This window comes from Tyto alba, unplaced genomic scaffold (genome assembly GCF_018691265.1).
Source record: "Tyto alba isolate M040663 unplaced genomic scaffold, T.alba_DEE_v4.0 Super-Scaffold_18, whole genome shotgun sequence".
NCBI classification, from domain to species: domain Eukaryota; kingdom Metazoa; phylum Chordata; class Aves; order Strigiformes; family Tytonidae; genus Tyto; species Tyto alba.
The window spans coordinates 13,299,402-13,314,746 of NW_024881280.1; positions in this window are offsets into that span (position 1 = coordinate 13,299,402).

A 15,345-nucleotide genomic window follows, 5' to 3' on the forward strand; every position below is an offset into this window, starting at 1 on the left:
TATATGGGTTGGGGAATATTTTTCAAGCACTCATAACATTATTTTACGGTGCAGTAAATGTGCCTGTCCTTAGTGTCTGCAATGTATATGCAAGCTTGGAAGGACCTCTACTAACCAGCTTTCTGCTTGTGCTCTCATACCTGAGTAATTCAGAAATAATCCAGGCCCACTTCCTCCTTCCCACCCCCCCACCCCTTTCTGTTTATGGAGAGATGGAGTTTGGGAACAAAAAAGTGTCCCAAAAGCAATTTCTGACAGTTTTGGGATGTTGGTGTTAAAATGCAAGGGCTTCATCGTGCAGCTGCTTCATTGTGCATATCACTGGTTCCTGTTGAAAGGCTTGAACTGAAAGAAACCTGTTTCCAACAGAAATCTAACAAAGAGTGGATGATAATTTCTGGCAGCGAGTTGTCTTCCACCTGACATGATGCATGGTACCCTGACACACGTACAGAGTCCGACAACAAACCACCAGGCATGACGCACTGACGTCAGTATTCATATTCCCCTCTATAAGTCCTTTAAATCTCGATTTCTCTTAAATGAATTATGTTCTCTGTAACATTCATAATGGACTCTTTTCTTTCTCCATTAAAGTCTGTGTCAGCATTCTCCTTCTCTGTGTTTTGCCTCAGGGCTCTTGATGTATACAAAGGCTCCTCTGTTTTCTGCTCTTAGTCACACGCTTTCACTCTTAACCTCAGCGCTATAAACTAAACATCCACCCACTATGGCTGGAGATGACCCTGTTTACGTCTGCTGCTCAAATCACGACAGCAACAGTCATGAAACTATGTTTTCATGGAGACAGTTAGCTCTTAATAAGAGGACAATAAGGCTTGACTTCTTATAAGACTACCAGTTTTTGCAAAATTTTCAACAGAAACAAATAGCTGGGAAGAGTTAATGGCATCTGTAAAGAAATGGCATGCTTCAACCACTTTAATTCACCACCTTTTTTAGTTACTGTAGGTGATTCTTTGTAGCAGTCCACTGCGGTGGTGGGACATGCCAAGTCAACCCGAGACGGCACAGGTAGGGGAGTGAGGCTTACGTTCATGTCTCAGGGCTGGTCATGGTGATCGGCCTGGACCACAACTCTCCGCTCTGCCAGCACTGAGTGCAGAACAGCAGGGATGCCCACACTGCCAAGAAATTCCCATTTTTGGATGCCTTTGCTACCAACCTTACTGCCACAACTGCTAAGCAGGGGCTTGGTTGAGAGGATGGCTCTTCCTAAGGACACCACTGGCCCATAGGAAACAGGGTGAGCAGCGATGGGTTTGGGAATACAAGGGAAAGAGGCAGGAACACTGTTAGCTCATGATGTGGGACAGCTTCTTTTGCAGGTGGCTGAAACAGGCTGTCAAGCTGGAGCCAGGTTTACTTCTCTGCAAGCACAACGGGCTGAAGAGTGTGCTGGGAGCAAGGTGCAGTCCCCCATGAGGGGCTGCTGATCTCCTGGCTGGGTCTGACCCCCACCCTGCCCATGCTCACCTGCTGGGCTCCCTGTTCATCATTTAGCAAGAAGGTGGCGAGATGCTGTTATTATAAAAAGGATTATAGTGTCTTCCAACAGGTCTGCCTGCAGCTCTGCCCACCGTTTCCAGCGCCAGGGCAGCAGCTTGCCGGGGGTCCCCGCACCGCTCCCCTTCGTGCAGGGAAGCCTGGGGCTCTGCAGCCAGCAGCCAGCTCACTCGGCCTCCTCGGCGCTCGCACACAGCCCTCCTCCGACAGGACAGGGTCGCAGAGCTCATTTTGCCTGTCAGTGCGAGCATGGTCCCTGTAGAATACTTCCTGGCACTTTCATTATTCTAATTTTAAATATCCCAAGTGAATGCCTTTCTACTGTTTCCCTTGAGAGACTGCTGTACCTACTAATAAATCTCACTGACAAAAGGTTTTCCCCAATATCCATCCTAACTTCTTTCTCTCTTAATTATATTCCAATACCCTAGTTGTATGTCCTTGTGTCACTTTGCAAGGAAACCTTACCAAAGTCATTTCTATAACTAATGCACCCCAGAGCCCACTGAACTCCTTGGCAAAAGCTCCTGCTGACTTCAATGTACTTACAGCTCTGCCTTCCTGCTCGGTGCAAGCCCATATCCCTGAGGCTGGCATGGTGCGGCACAGCAAGGCTCGGTCAGTGTTGCCACCCAGCCCTTTCAGTGCTGCCCTTGTCCTTGTTCTGCCTGGGATCACCTCAGTTCAGCAAGGGTCTGAAAGTGGAAAACAAGATGTATTAACCCAGGATAACTTTCAGGCTTTTGGAGGTGCCCATCACCTCTGCCTGCTGGCTCTGGCAGCTGGTGGGATTCAGGGCCGAGGCTGCAGCAGGATGGATTGGTACGTATGTCCTGGAGGCACTTCACCTGGGAGCAGCAACCTGGCTCTACCACCCAAGTACTGCCAGTCTGGCAGTCATGGCTGTGTCCCTGCGTGGCAATATATCTACCTGGGGTTACACTAGCAACAGCAACATGACATTTGTTGCTGCAAAGTCGGATGTAGTAAAGCATTTCCCTTCATTTCCTTCTCTGTATGATCGTGAGTCATGGTTCTTGGGAGTAGATAACAGGGGGAAACCAAACAGTGCTTTGAGTTGTGCCCAAACATGAACAAATACTTAATCAATCAGGGGTTTATGAGAAAAAGAAATGTTTAATGATGTAAGCTCTCATTTGGAGCTGACATTATGTGGTCCTTATGCCTCCACCTGAAGTAGGTGCTTTACCTTCAAGTAGCCTCACCCCACAGAAACAAAACCATCCTCACTCCTACTGCAGCAATTCAGTTGTCCTTTGGAAAAGCAGAACCAAAACAGAACACCTGGCTTTGCACCAACTGCCCACAAAGTTGGCCTGGGGGAATTTCCCTTGCTGGAGAGGGCTACCACAGCCCACAGCTGCAGCAGAACTCTCCTTGGCATGGTGGATGTGGCTTGCAATTGCTAATATCCCACTGTGTTGTGAGCTTTAGTTAAAGGTGCTTGGAGTCAGTCAACGAATTTGGCATTTTACCAGTGCCTATTAGAGAAAAAGGAGGAAGATGGGCAAGAGAATTATTACTACCAGGTGTTAAGCTCTCTTGTAACGTAGGGCGCAAAATTAGATCCATCAAGGGGCATAGGTGCTCACCTGTCCCTTTTGGTACTGAAGTCCACACCCACAGTCTCATCCAGCTGCTGCGCAACCTTGGAGGGGCTTTCCTCTTCCAAGTTCCCAAAAGCCTAAAATTCTGCCTGAAGCACTGAACGTCTCAGGACCAATCTGATGCCAAAATCCTGTATGATCTGCTAAGCTGGTGCTTTTCTGCCTCTTGAGCTGTCTGTTGGGGCAGCCTGTTTCAGGGCGGACCACCAAAGCAGGGTTCACAAAAAACGCAGTGTAGAATGATTCTTCCTCTGCTGTCAGCCAACAACTCACATTGGAGCACCCATCCAGAGTCGTCATCTGCTGCCAGACAGGATCTGAGCCTGGTGCTCTCTGCTCCCAGAGGAGTGCCCTGCATGTGACTGGTCAGAATGGGCTGCTCTCAACTCCTCCTGTTGAAGCCATAATGCTTAGATATTTGGAGGGTCAGAGATCAGGGAAAGAGAGGGAATACGACCATCTTAGGGCTAGCAAAAGCATGGCATGAATGTAAAATCTGTGTTCCTGTTTACAATCAGTTGAGTTTGTGGGTTCAGTCTTTGAACCAGATTGAGGGAGCCTTCCTTGTGAGGTATTCAAAGCCTGGACAGAACTCTTCTCATTTTCTTTGTGCCTCAGTGGCCCTCCCAGCTGGCTTCCCACTGAGGACACTGGCCTGGGTGGCCTCTGCTCTTAGACATCTGCTGCTTCTTACATTGCCTGAGGGGCAGCTCAGGTTCCTGGTTCAGTGTGGTGGAGCTGATGGAGAAGCTAGGCACCTAAAAGGTGGGTATTGCAGAGTTCAAAGTTAGGAGGCTAGCTTCCCTTTGTCTTTGTGTTTCTACTTATGCATTACTGTGCAAAATAGGGTAGTGCATTTTGTTAATCTCAGAATAGACGCAGTTCTATAATGGGATATTACTTCTGTGCACTGCACTTCTTTGTCTGCGATAAGATATGGTTTCAAATGTCTCTTTTTTTGTTGAGTTGGTACTTGTCCAGAGCACTTCTTCATCTTGCCAACTGGTGATTAATTGGCTGTACTGAAAGGTTCAACACTTTTCTGTATGTTTATCAGAGGAGGTAGAGGAATGTGTGCTCTATATAGAGTAAAAGCATGCCCTAAGTGGGTTTAAAAATGGGTCATCGCTTGCTCATTTTAGAATCTGTGCCCTTAAAACACATAAGGAAAGGTGCCCTACCTTTTTGATACCATTTTTTAAAAACTTAATGATGAGTGGGAATCTCAGTGGGAAGTTCGGAGACGTCTGTTTATCTTCAGGTAAACACAGTAGAGACAGCTCAAGAACAAACCTCCTTGTCCTACCCCAGTGTTGTCAGCTGTCATAAAGAATGTGGTTTTGTCCCTCATTGCAGGAATTTCCATGATGATGATACATTTTTTGCCTCCTGACATTTCAGGGGGAAAAAAAAAATTTAAAGGACAGAGGCCTCCTATGCAGAGCCTTGTCAGCCACAGTTTCAGTTACAGTACCTGTGCTGACTGAGATGTCTTTCAGCATGCTGAGCCCTACATTAAGGCTTTGGAGGGTTAACGGTCCACTTCGCAGCTAGGAGACTGGAGAACACTGAGCAAAGCTTGGAATGGGACGCAGCTCTCTAATTCACAGAACTATGCCTCCGCTACTTTCTACGTAGCCTTTTAAAAGGAAATCCCAAATTAGGACCTTCTACAATCCATGTTGTTGCCCTTCTGCAAGAGAACTTCATGAAGCAATTTGACCTTGTTCCTACTTCTATGTTAGCATCTGATTCGTTAGCCCTAAGGTTGGAAATTCATGCTCTTGCAACCAGACATCCATGGTTCATGTCTTGCAGATGACCCAAACATGGGTGTGTTTCAGCTGGCCATGATGCTTGTAACCACTAGACCACAATCTGCTCCCAGAGCCAATAATAGCAGGAAGATTTCTGATGTTCAATTTTCAACAAAGATGTCTCACTTGCAAGACATTTTGGAGTGTTGGCAATGTTAATAAACTGACAGGGACCCTAGAAATGGTCAGACAGAATTTGAAATGGAAAGGTAGGACAAAAAAAAAAAAAAATTCTTTAAAGCATTTTCTAGTCTTGTTTTTTAGTGTAGGTTTTGTTTGGTTTTTTTTTTTTTTGAGTGACTCACAATTTTTAAATTTGTGGTAGGTTATAGTGTTGCCAAACCTAATATATCTTATCCTTCATCTAATCCTCTCTCCAAAGTTTTTATGCTTATTCAGTCCTTGATCTGTCTTTTGGGATGGCTTCTAAGGATACCAACCAGTAGCAGATGTGATAGTTGTTTTTTTTTCTTTTTTAATGTGGACATCTCCTGAAAGAATTGCACCAAAATAACAAAACAGCAACAGCATTTGGGGGCTACCAAACACTCTCCAGACAGTCGGTACTTTCGGTCATTGCCAGCCTAATTTGATTTGAACCGGGAACTGATAAAGAAATGCTGTCAAGCCCAGGCAAGTTATGTTTCTGCTTCTCCATCTGAATCATTTCTTGACTGCTTGTTGAATGCTTGAGAGCAAGTTGGGTGCCTTCCAAAACAAAGTAAAGATAGCCTCCCTGTCCCGGAGAGGTTACAGTGCAGAGACTACCCAGCACGTAACAGCAATATTCCCTGTGTATGGGAAGCAACGGAGGCGGTTGATCATATGGATCATGTAGGCAGGACCTAAATGCAGATGTGAGGCCATATTAGTTGCTTGTTTGTGTTCTTGGCCTGTTGGGGTTCCCCGGCGCACAGCCCTGGGAAGCACTTCATGTCAGGGGCAGGAGGGACGCAGCCCAGGGCAGGTCACTGAGCCAAGATATGTCCTACTGGTTGCACTAATGTTTTAAACATGTAATGTTTTAAACTGGGCTTAGTAAAAGGATTTTCATGGACATCCCACATGATCTGAGAGGCCAAGGCTTAGTTACCAAGCCTTTCAACAGGAAAGGAGGCTTCTGGATCAAAAATTATAATGTTTTAGCGTACATAAATTACAGGTTCATCTCTCTATGTACTGACAGTTATAAACAACTCTTTCTTGCCTCTAGGTCAGATGTATGGCTTTGACCATAATTACATTCTTTGCAGATAACTTATTTTTGTTTTGGGTACCAGAGCTTTTGTAATGGACTTGGCCTTTGGATTACTGTTTGTGTCCCCTGCTCCCCTTCTTCTGCCACGACTGCCACCTCCTGCTGCCAGCAGCATCTGGGTGCTCAGGCCAAGGGACACGCAGCATGGGTGGCGAGGTGGTGTGCGGTGAAGGGGGGCTTCGCCCTGCCTGCCTGCCAGAGGAGGAAGCAGTGTTCTTCATCACTCTTGTTTCCTCCTGTCCTGCAGTCAGGTTTTCTGCTTGTTTTTCATTGTGCCCTTCACGTGTTTTCCATCTCTCCAGAAATCACTGGCTTTGTTTAAAATAGACTCAGAGTAGCTGCCAAGACTTTATCCAGAGAGAGAGAGAAAAATGCACGGACGCCAAGTTCCTATAGAGTTATCAAAAGCTTTCACTCCCCATCAAGATCTCTGAATATACCAGAAACCTGGTCTTCTCAGGAAGAGCTCTGCACAGTCACTATAGCTCTTCCTGCAAGAGCCACCAAAGCATTTCTGCCCAGGAGAGTGCACCTCAGCTCCCAGTGAGCTTCCAGTGGTGTCTTCCAAGATCTGCTTGTAAGTGCCCTCACAGGTCTCTTACATACTGGGATTTTGGTCTGTCTTGGCAGCGCATTGAATATATACAGAAAAATCACAAAGTTAGAGGAAAATGGCTTAGGGATGTTTGACTCAGAAACATTTAAAGGTACCACGCTCATAAAGTAATTTCATCAGAGCACAGCTTTGTGTTGTAGGCTTGTGGCCAAAGAGGATTCACCTTGAGGGTCTTTGCTGGGTATGTTTGCCTTCTCTTTATGCTTCACCACCTTTTTCTAACCCAATCCTAAAGGGATTTTCTGCTTTGTCTCTGAAAGAAGATGCTATTGCTAAGTAATTCCCAGCTGGGAGCTCAGCCTCTCCTTCTCTCTGCAACAGTTCAAGTCAGCAAGATGATAAGTACATGTAAAATTGAAAACAGAATCAGCTCCTTCATCACCACAGCAAAAGATATTAAAATGGAGATAAAAACTGATGTCTTTTGCTTTTAAGTAGAGCAGTTTGATTTACCTCTGGCTTTTGGACCTGTTTCCTAATATTTCTTGATCAGAAAAGCTCACTGAAAACACTTGAGATGGCTGGTGGGGAGAGACTTTCCTAACAGAAGCCGCCCTCTGACAGAAAGTAAAGGAGCCTGGAGCAGGCTTTATGAGCACCACTCCTCCTACCAGGAGTGAAAACGCAACAGCTGAAAGCCAGCAGCTCTGATGTTTCAGTTGCTAGAACAGGCTGTGATGTACATTTAAAAGATAACAGGGGCTAAGGGGTGTCCCTTGCACACCTGGGTTCCAAAGGGGCAGCGAGGTCTCGTTTTAACTGGGGCACTCTGCAGCCTCTTCCCGCCCGCTCTTTCACCTCGCAGTACAGTGTCAGGGAGGGAAAGCTGCCTTGTCTGAAAGAAGTGTGTGCTGGATGCCAGATTTTTTTAATGTTTAAAGGGGAGGGAGAGTTAAGATTTTAGATTAAGTGTAAAAATTACGATCTGCTGTTTCTCCTTCTATAGCTCATCTCCCTGCTCCCCTTAAAGGGCGTCCTTCTCTGCTCTCAGCTCTGTCACAGGTAATCTTGGTTTGGTGCAGCTGGTTTTGTTATGTTCCTCCTCTTACTTTTCCCAGGAAAATAACATTATCGTGACACTATTTTTCTCTGCACGCTGAAAGAGTCTGATACAAGCAGAGTCTTCTACAAGTCCTGGCTGTAGATTGCATTAGTGAAGGCAGTGCAGGTATTCTGTGAGGCCTGAGGGAGCTGGATGCCGAGGTCCTTCCCAGATCGGCCACCAGCACGGGCGCAGTGTTTTCAGGGAAATGGGAGTGTCTGATTATGCCTCCCATGTACATGTGTGTATCCTTACTGTGATTAAGTCTGCAATTATGGTAAGCACATGGAGAACTCAATGCACAAAGTATGAACTCGTTGTTTTGAAAGTCTGGGCAATAACATCTTGATGAGTCACTTCATCTCTGTAAATAATGGCTGAAAATTACTTATTTCTTCATAGGTTTGTGAAGATTCAGAGTACTTCAGAAAGTGTTTTGGGGAAAACTGCTGCTCCTAGTACTATTATAAATTAAATCTTTGGTCATTCACCTCATTCATGGTGTTAATGCTCCATAAGAAAGGAGTGCTACTTTCTTTGTTTTTTTTCCTAATACTGTTTTTCTGCCACTTCCTGCATAAGCAAGGAATGCTCATGTAGCCCCAAAAATTCTTGAGTCACAAAACACCTTTCTATCTAACCCAGTGTGCTGAATACCTAATTCAGGACTGTGATAAGTGGTGATCAGTTCTCTCAGAAATCCACTAAGTGTTGATGAGACACACACCTACCCCCCAACTTATATTGGGGAGGGGGGAAGGAAGTAAAGAGACAGAGTAACACAAAAACACTAGTGCTATGAAAAACAGAGTGAGGTGTGAGAGGGAAGAGATGCAAGACCCTGAGTAACCAGCAACAACAAAGCACAAATTAAGCCTTTGCACAGCAAACAGAAATATGTAAAAGGCATCAGACCAGGATGCTGCTTCTTTAATTCTTTTTGAACAGCTCTGAAAATGAATTAATGGTTTCTAAACCTAACAGGTAAGTTTGCAGCAAGCAGAAACATGAGAATAAAGAGGGTGGTAAAGCAATATTAAAAAAGAAGATTACAGACTGGAAATTGGGCTCAGTGCAAAATCTTTTTTTCTGTCTTTTTTTTTTTTTTTTTTTTTTTTTTTAGTTACTGTAACTATAAGCAAGCAATGTGTGCCAGAGGAAATGAGAATTTAAGAAAATATAGACAGCTTGGCAGGGCCACAAAATGAAAGCTTTAAGGAAAGAAAATTTAGAGAACAGAAGGAAATATTAGTTGGAGAAATGATAGCAGCATAGAAACATCAACTTTTCAAAGATATGATTTTGCACCCAACTTTTTAACATCAAAGTTCTTCACTGCATGAAAATGGTAAGTTTTTTCATATTGATCCTGGGGCAGGAAATTATGTGCATGCTTTTTTTCTTAACCTGTTGGGAGAAAAAAATGCATAGACAGAGGCAGGGAAAGAGGAAACCAGTTCCAGCAATTTAATAGTTAAGGTGTTGGAATAGTTACCAGACACTGTTTCTGTAGAAATGATGAAGCTGAGATTTAGAAGACGTTGAAAGAATTGTGATTCTGAATGGCCAAATACACATTAGTGCCCCCACCTTGACACAAATAAACCACAGCTGCCTGGACAGCATAATTCCCTCTTGGCTTGAAACTGTATATGTTATTTAGAAGGCTCTCTGAGAATAGAAGTAGCCCAGTGAGAGATTCATAGAGAAGCCAGGGATCTAAAGCTGACCCAGCAAATAACTGCTTCTCGCTGCCTGTGCACGAAAACTGAGGCAGTTGGATCCTCAGCAAAGGTAGCTGGAAATACAGAAGAATAAGCCCTGATCCTTTCCTCTAAGATAACAAAGCAACAGCAGGTGCTCAGAGGCTGCTGTGAAAGGCCTGGTGTTCGATCCCTACTAGCATGAAGCTTGTACTGCCATGTTGGCCTTCGGTTGGTTGTCAGCAAGGAGCGGTATCTGGCTCCTCCTTGTTCTGTAATGTGTAATTTTTAGTCCCTCCAATACGTGAACTTTCTGACCTGTTTACTCAGTGCTTCCAGAGGCCATTCATTTCCAAACATTATCATGTTACAGGTACTTGGAGTCCCCAGTTCAACCCTTTATAGTAGTTATTTATTACTCTGGTTGGATCTGTGAATGCTGAAGCAGCAGTTTTTTACTCACCAACTGTCCCACTGCAGAGCTGCACCCTCTGCCTTTGCCACCCACAATGCTCTGGTCCTTGTGCAGGGGCTGCTTTGGCAATTCAGTCAGCAGGATGGTGCTGGGTCCACAACCCCTTAGCCTGCAGACACTGTGCTGGCCATACACGCAGCTCCCATGGGAGGCATCAGATCCGTCACGCTGGATGCAGAGACATCAAATTATCCATGAGGCCGAAGATGGAAAGGGCAGCGTGCCTGTGGCTGCCTTCCACAAAACTTCACTCCAGGTTCTTATGGAGCATACTCAGGAAAAAAAAGGGTAATGGGAAGAGCTTGGTAGCATGGTGGGATTTTTGGGTTGCTTTGTACTTGTTCTCAAGGTATAACAGCTTCCAATCATTGGTCTAGAAGTGAAAGGCTGGTCAGCCTTTCTGTTTCAGGAAGATGGTGGAGTACAGCTTGTTTAGACAGGGTCTGCCAGAACCAGCAGTCTACCCATAGCGATGTGAGACTCAGCCTAGGATGGAAAACTGGCCCGAGAAAACTAAATATTTGAGCAGCTAATCTGTGCTACGTTATCAGTACCCAAGCTGGGTAATTAAAGCTAGCTCTTGCACAGCTACAAAGTCTTTGGTCATACCTTTAGGTTGCAGTGTAGGCAGACCTCTGGTCTCTGAGATCATTTGCTTCAAGCCTCCCTTTGTAATTATTTAATGTGCTAAATGCGTTGTATGGTGGGATTTAGGGATATTTAGTCAGACATAAATACCCCTGTAGATATGATGGAGAGCACTCCTTGATGCAAATCACTGCTATTCATGCGTTGGGATATTATGCTCCAAGATGCTGCACTGTGCTGGGACAGGCAGGTCACTGCTTCCCAGAAGGAAGCAACCACGAATGTACCGTACACACAGTTTTCCCTTTCTTTTGCCCTTCAGCCTGCCAAGTGCTTTGGTAACCTCACAACTGCAGACATCACATGAGCAAATCTTTGGATGTTTGCTCCTATCAGTCCTGTTGGTTAAACATTTGGGAAAGTCGACTATATCATGCAGCTCACAGAAATGCAAGAGGGATCCGAAAGGGTTTTGCAAATGGTATTTAACTCACAGTTCATCTCATCTAATTTAAGGAGTTCAGCTGGAATACTTAAATTTATGGTTTGGCACATCAGCTAACTTCCTAACATCCAGAGCAAGTTGCCTAGCTCCTAGCGATCCCTTACCCACTACTGGGGTGCTGCTTCCCCAGCCTGAAACACCACCTCCATCCTGTGCAAAGAGACTGGAGACCAGGAGGCACCTGTCTTTGTCCCACTGGGAATTCCCCTGCTTGCAGTGGGGTAGGTAGAAGGGGGAAATGTTGTCTCATTAAGTCCCTGGGATATGGGCAAACCTCTCTGCTGGACCTGACTGCCTCACATCCCTGGCAGGTGTGATCTAACGCACAATAATGTGTGTTCCCCTGAAATGGCTTTTCTTACACCTGGAGACACCCTGGGATGTCAGTTGGCTTAGCCAAAGCTGGGAGAAGCAAGTTGCTCCTTCGCAGGAAGCTGGGGGAACCCCTGACTACAGGGGGAAGGCTCAGAGGTGCTGCTGGGGGAAGGTATGGAGGTGAGCCAGGGTCAGGTAAACCCACTGGCCCACGGAAGAGGGTTAGAAAAATGAGTCAGGGAGAGAGGAACATGCTTCAGAGCACATGTAGCTGTGGGACCAGTGTGCAGAAAGGCTCTGTGGTTCATAGGACAAGCTATGAACTGCTGGAAAAGGGTCCTGGACCCCCTCCTTCTTCTCGATCCCAGCTTGGAGCTTCTTCTGCAGTTCAGAGGAGCCGAGGTAAAGAAACAGCAGTGATTCTCACTACTCTCGCCAAGGTCTACATATTGTGCTATCAAGGGAAAAGATTACTTGGTTTAGGGGCCTGGGGAAAGTCTGCATGTTATGTGCTATACCCAGTGCACGCCCCATGAAGATTTAAACCATTCCCTGATGCAAACCTGGATCTTTGGGTCAGGATGTGCTGGAGCTGCCCTGGGATCTCTCAAGAGTTGGACTCATCCTTGGATCTTAGTGCAGCTGGATGTGTCAGCCTATGAGAGGAAAAGAGGGAAAACTGAAGGAAGTGCTGTAGCCCACTTAAATCACAGGATTCGTAAATGTAGTGGATTATGGACCAATACAGCCACCAGGCCCCATTCTGGTCTTACTGCAGCGGCCATGTACGCCAAGCGTGCCTTGCTCAAGAGCAGAAGCGAGTCCTCTGTGCTCTTTTACAAGGAACTTGATGGATTCTTTGAAAATTCTGGTCCTGATGGGGACCTGGGGGGTGTCCAGTGTTTTCTGACCCAACTGGTCTAGCAAAATGCCTGGAGTTCGGCATTGTGTCTACAGTTCTGCGGTGAGTGTGTGTGGCTCAGGAGGGATGGTGGTGACTTTGCTCCCTTCGATGATGTGGTGGCAGTCCATTTTCACCACTCTGCTGCTGGCTGGGCCATCTAAGCACCACTTTTATTTTTTCAGATGCAGTATGTAATTAATTAGTGGGACTGACTGCCACATCACTGTGTCCAAGAGCGAGTAAACGAAGCTCAATGGTTCTGTGCAAGAACATTGACTTTCAACATTAAATTAAAGAAGAGATGTGATATGAAGAACATACATCAAACTCTTTCTATTGGCAACAGAGAAGCAGTTTTCCCCAGGACAGATTACTGCAGAAGATTTCTTGCATCTTCTGGAAAAAGAAATGTTGGCTGCTGCCAGAGAGATGATACCAGAATAAACAGGCTGCGTGTAGGTATGACATTTCAGGGCTGTGAGTGAATGGGCCACAGTGGCAATGAACAGCTATCCCCCACTGCACTGCTAAACATGTTTCCTGAAGTGAGAACAAAATACTGTAGCCTGTGTCACCAAACTTAGAGGTAATAAAGATCAGCTGGCCATGTGAAAATCCAACCTTGCTTTTTCCCTCCCCTATTTGTCACAAACAGCCTGGGCTACTTGCACGGGAGGGTGGCAGGCCCCCTGCTCGCCTCCACGGCCGCCCAGCTCCCCTTGCTCCCCAGGTCGCCTTCCACCGCCCGCAGGGCTGCCTTCACCCCCGCAGTGGGGAGGGTAAAGCTCAGCTGCGTGTAATCTTTAATGTGATACGTGTACAGGCTCTTCTTGTTACACTCAGGCTCAGTTAGCAGGTACAAGCAGTGAAGGTGAATATTAAGAGCAGCTTAGAGGATTGATTTTTCATTAAGATGAATCTGTTGTAATTAAGCCTAACAGAGATGTTCATGCTAATGCTGTGTTATTTATTGCCTGAATGCAAGCCTTTTTATTTTTTTAAAGCATGTGAAGTTACCTTACCTTTCTTTCTTTTTCTTTCAGTCTTGTAGTTCTGCTTCTCCCTCTAGAATATATGTTGGTGTGCCTTTTCTTCTTTCAGTGTCTGTTTTCTCTCAAGACCAATTTTTTTCTGTTGTGTTTAATTGTTTTTCTCCTGATTTATTGTTCCAAGCCCATGTTAGGCAGCCTGTTTATTTATAATTTGGATTATTTTAAAATGGATCCAGAGCTCTAGGTCAGTGTTTAAAAATTAACTAATAAAATACACAAATGAGGCCCAATGGTCAACATAAGATTACACATCCTCTAGGATTTGTATGCTACTCCAAATAAACCGCTGGGGAATACCAGCCCCAGGCCCTGAAAGCATGGAGAATTCACTATTCAGGAGTGAAATGGGCTGGTATAGAAAATATATAAGGGGATCTTTCACTGATAGCACTGGGCCGTTCTTCTGATTGAGCCAGCAGGTGTTAGTATGAGCCCTCGGGAGGAGCGACGGTGCTGATGGGGTACGGCAGGGAAACGCTGGGCTCTGCCCAGCCCAGGTGTCCACCCTCCAAGAACTGCTCCTCTCACTGCTAGGTGCTTTGGGAGAGCGCAGCTCAAAGGATAATAAACGTAACATGCTCCACACAGCACAGGTCAGGAGACCAGAGAGTCCCAAACTTCTGCTGCACCTTCCCCCTTCCACCATAGAGGCTGCCGGCTCCTGTTGAAAAGGAAAAATGGTGGGAAGCAGCACATGCTGCTCTGCGCAGAGCCACGGACCCACTCACCACCTCCCCTCCACTCTTTTGGCACTACCCCACGCGTGGTACCCTGACAGTTATATCCCTCTCTTCACACTCCATTGCAAAACTTCTCCACTAAACAAACAAGTGGTATCAGCCACCCTGCATATTTGGAGAGGCAGCTTTGGCCTGTGGCAGGAGCAGCAGACCTTGGGCGGGAGCGCGGAGTATAAACAGGCCGGCTGGCAGCAGGCCGAAGGGGCGGCCATGCCGCAGCCCGGGCCGGCCGCCTGTGGTGTGGCAGGGCACGGGGACCGGGCCAGCGCACCGCCCAAAGCGAAGCCAGCACGGTGGTCGGCCGGCAGCCACAGACACCACCCCCGTGCACACACACCCCCCCCGGCGCCATCGATGCTATGAGGCCGGTTGTCCCTGCCTGAAGAGCGGGCGCAGGCTGGGGAGCGGCCTGAGGCAGCGGCGAGGCGGCAGTACCCTGGTTCATGCTCAGAGGAGCCTCGCTGGCCAGGGCCAAAGAGAAAAGCACACAGACCGCGGGCTTTGAGGCTCTAGCGTGACATATGGGCACATTTTGTTGGCCACATGAAGCAGTGGCACGGGGTGGCCAGTGCAGCATGTCCGGCTCACCTCCCTGCAGAGGTGGGGGGCATGTCCAGCAAAGGTCAGAAAACCTCTGGAGCTGCAGGCACTAAATCCACCTGCTCCGTCGGCCACGGCCTGGGCTTGCTGCCGCCCTGAAGGCACACTGGTCTTTCATATTGGTGCAAAGTGGGGGCAAAACCCCCCGCGGGGTTGGCTGTGCGGTGTCCCCAGACAGAGGTAGGGCCGGTGTGCGGAGATGCCGATGCCAGACGGACGCAGGAACCAGAGCCACTGCTGCTGCCAACAGAAGTGTTTTAGCAGTTGCCCCAATGAAAACAAGATCAGGCTTTTTAGTGCAGTGTTAACAGCTATGTTAAAATCCTCACACTTTCCAACAAAAGAAAGGCCCTCAGAGAAACCCAAACAAACACTCACACAAGCAACACTGGAAGGTGGCTTGAGTTACAAACACAGGAAATTAAATACAAAACCATGTTACAATAGCATTGAGGATTTGACTTAAAACAAGCCAGACAAGAGCATGCACTGTTCAGATTGCTGTATTTTTCCCTACCCCCACTCCCAGGGGGATTGTTTCTATAAATACACACATGCATGTAAGTAGCGTATGT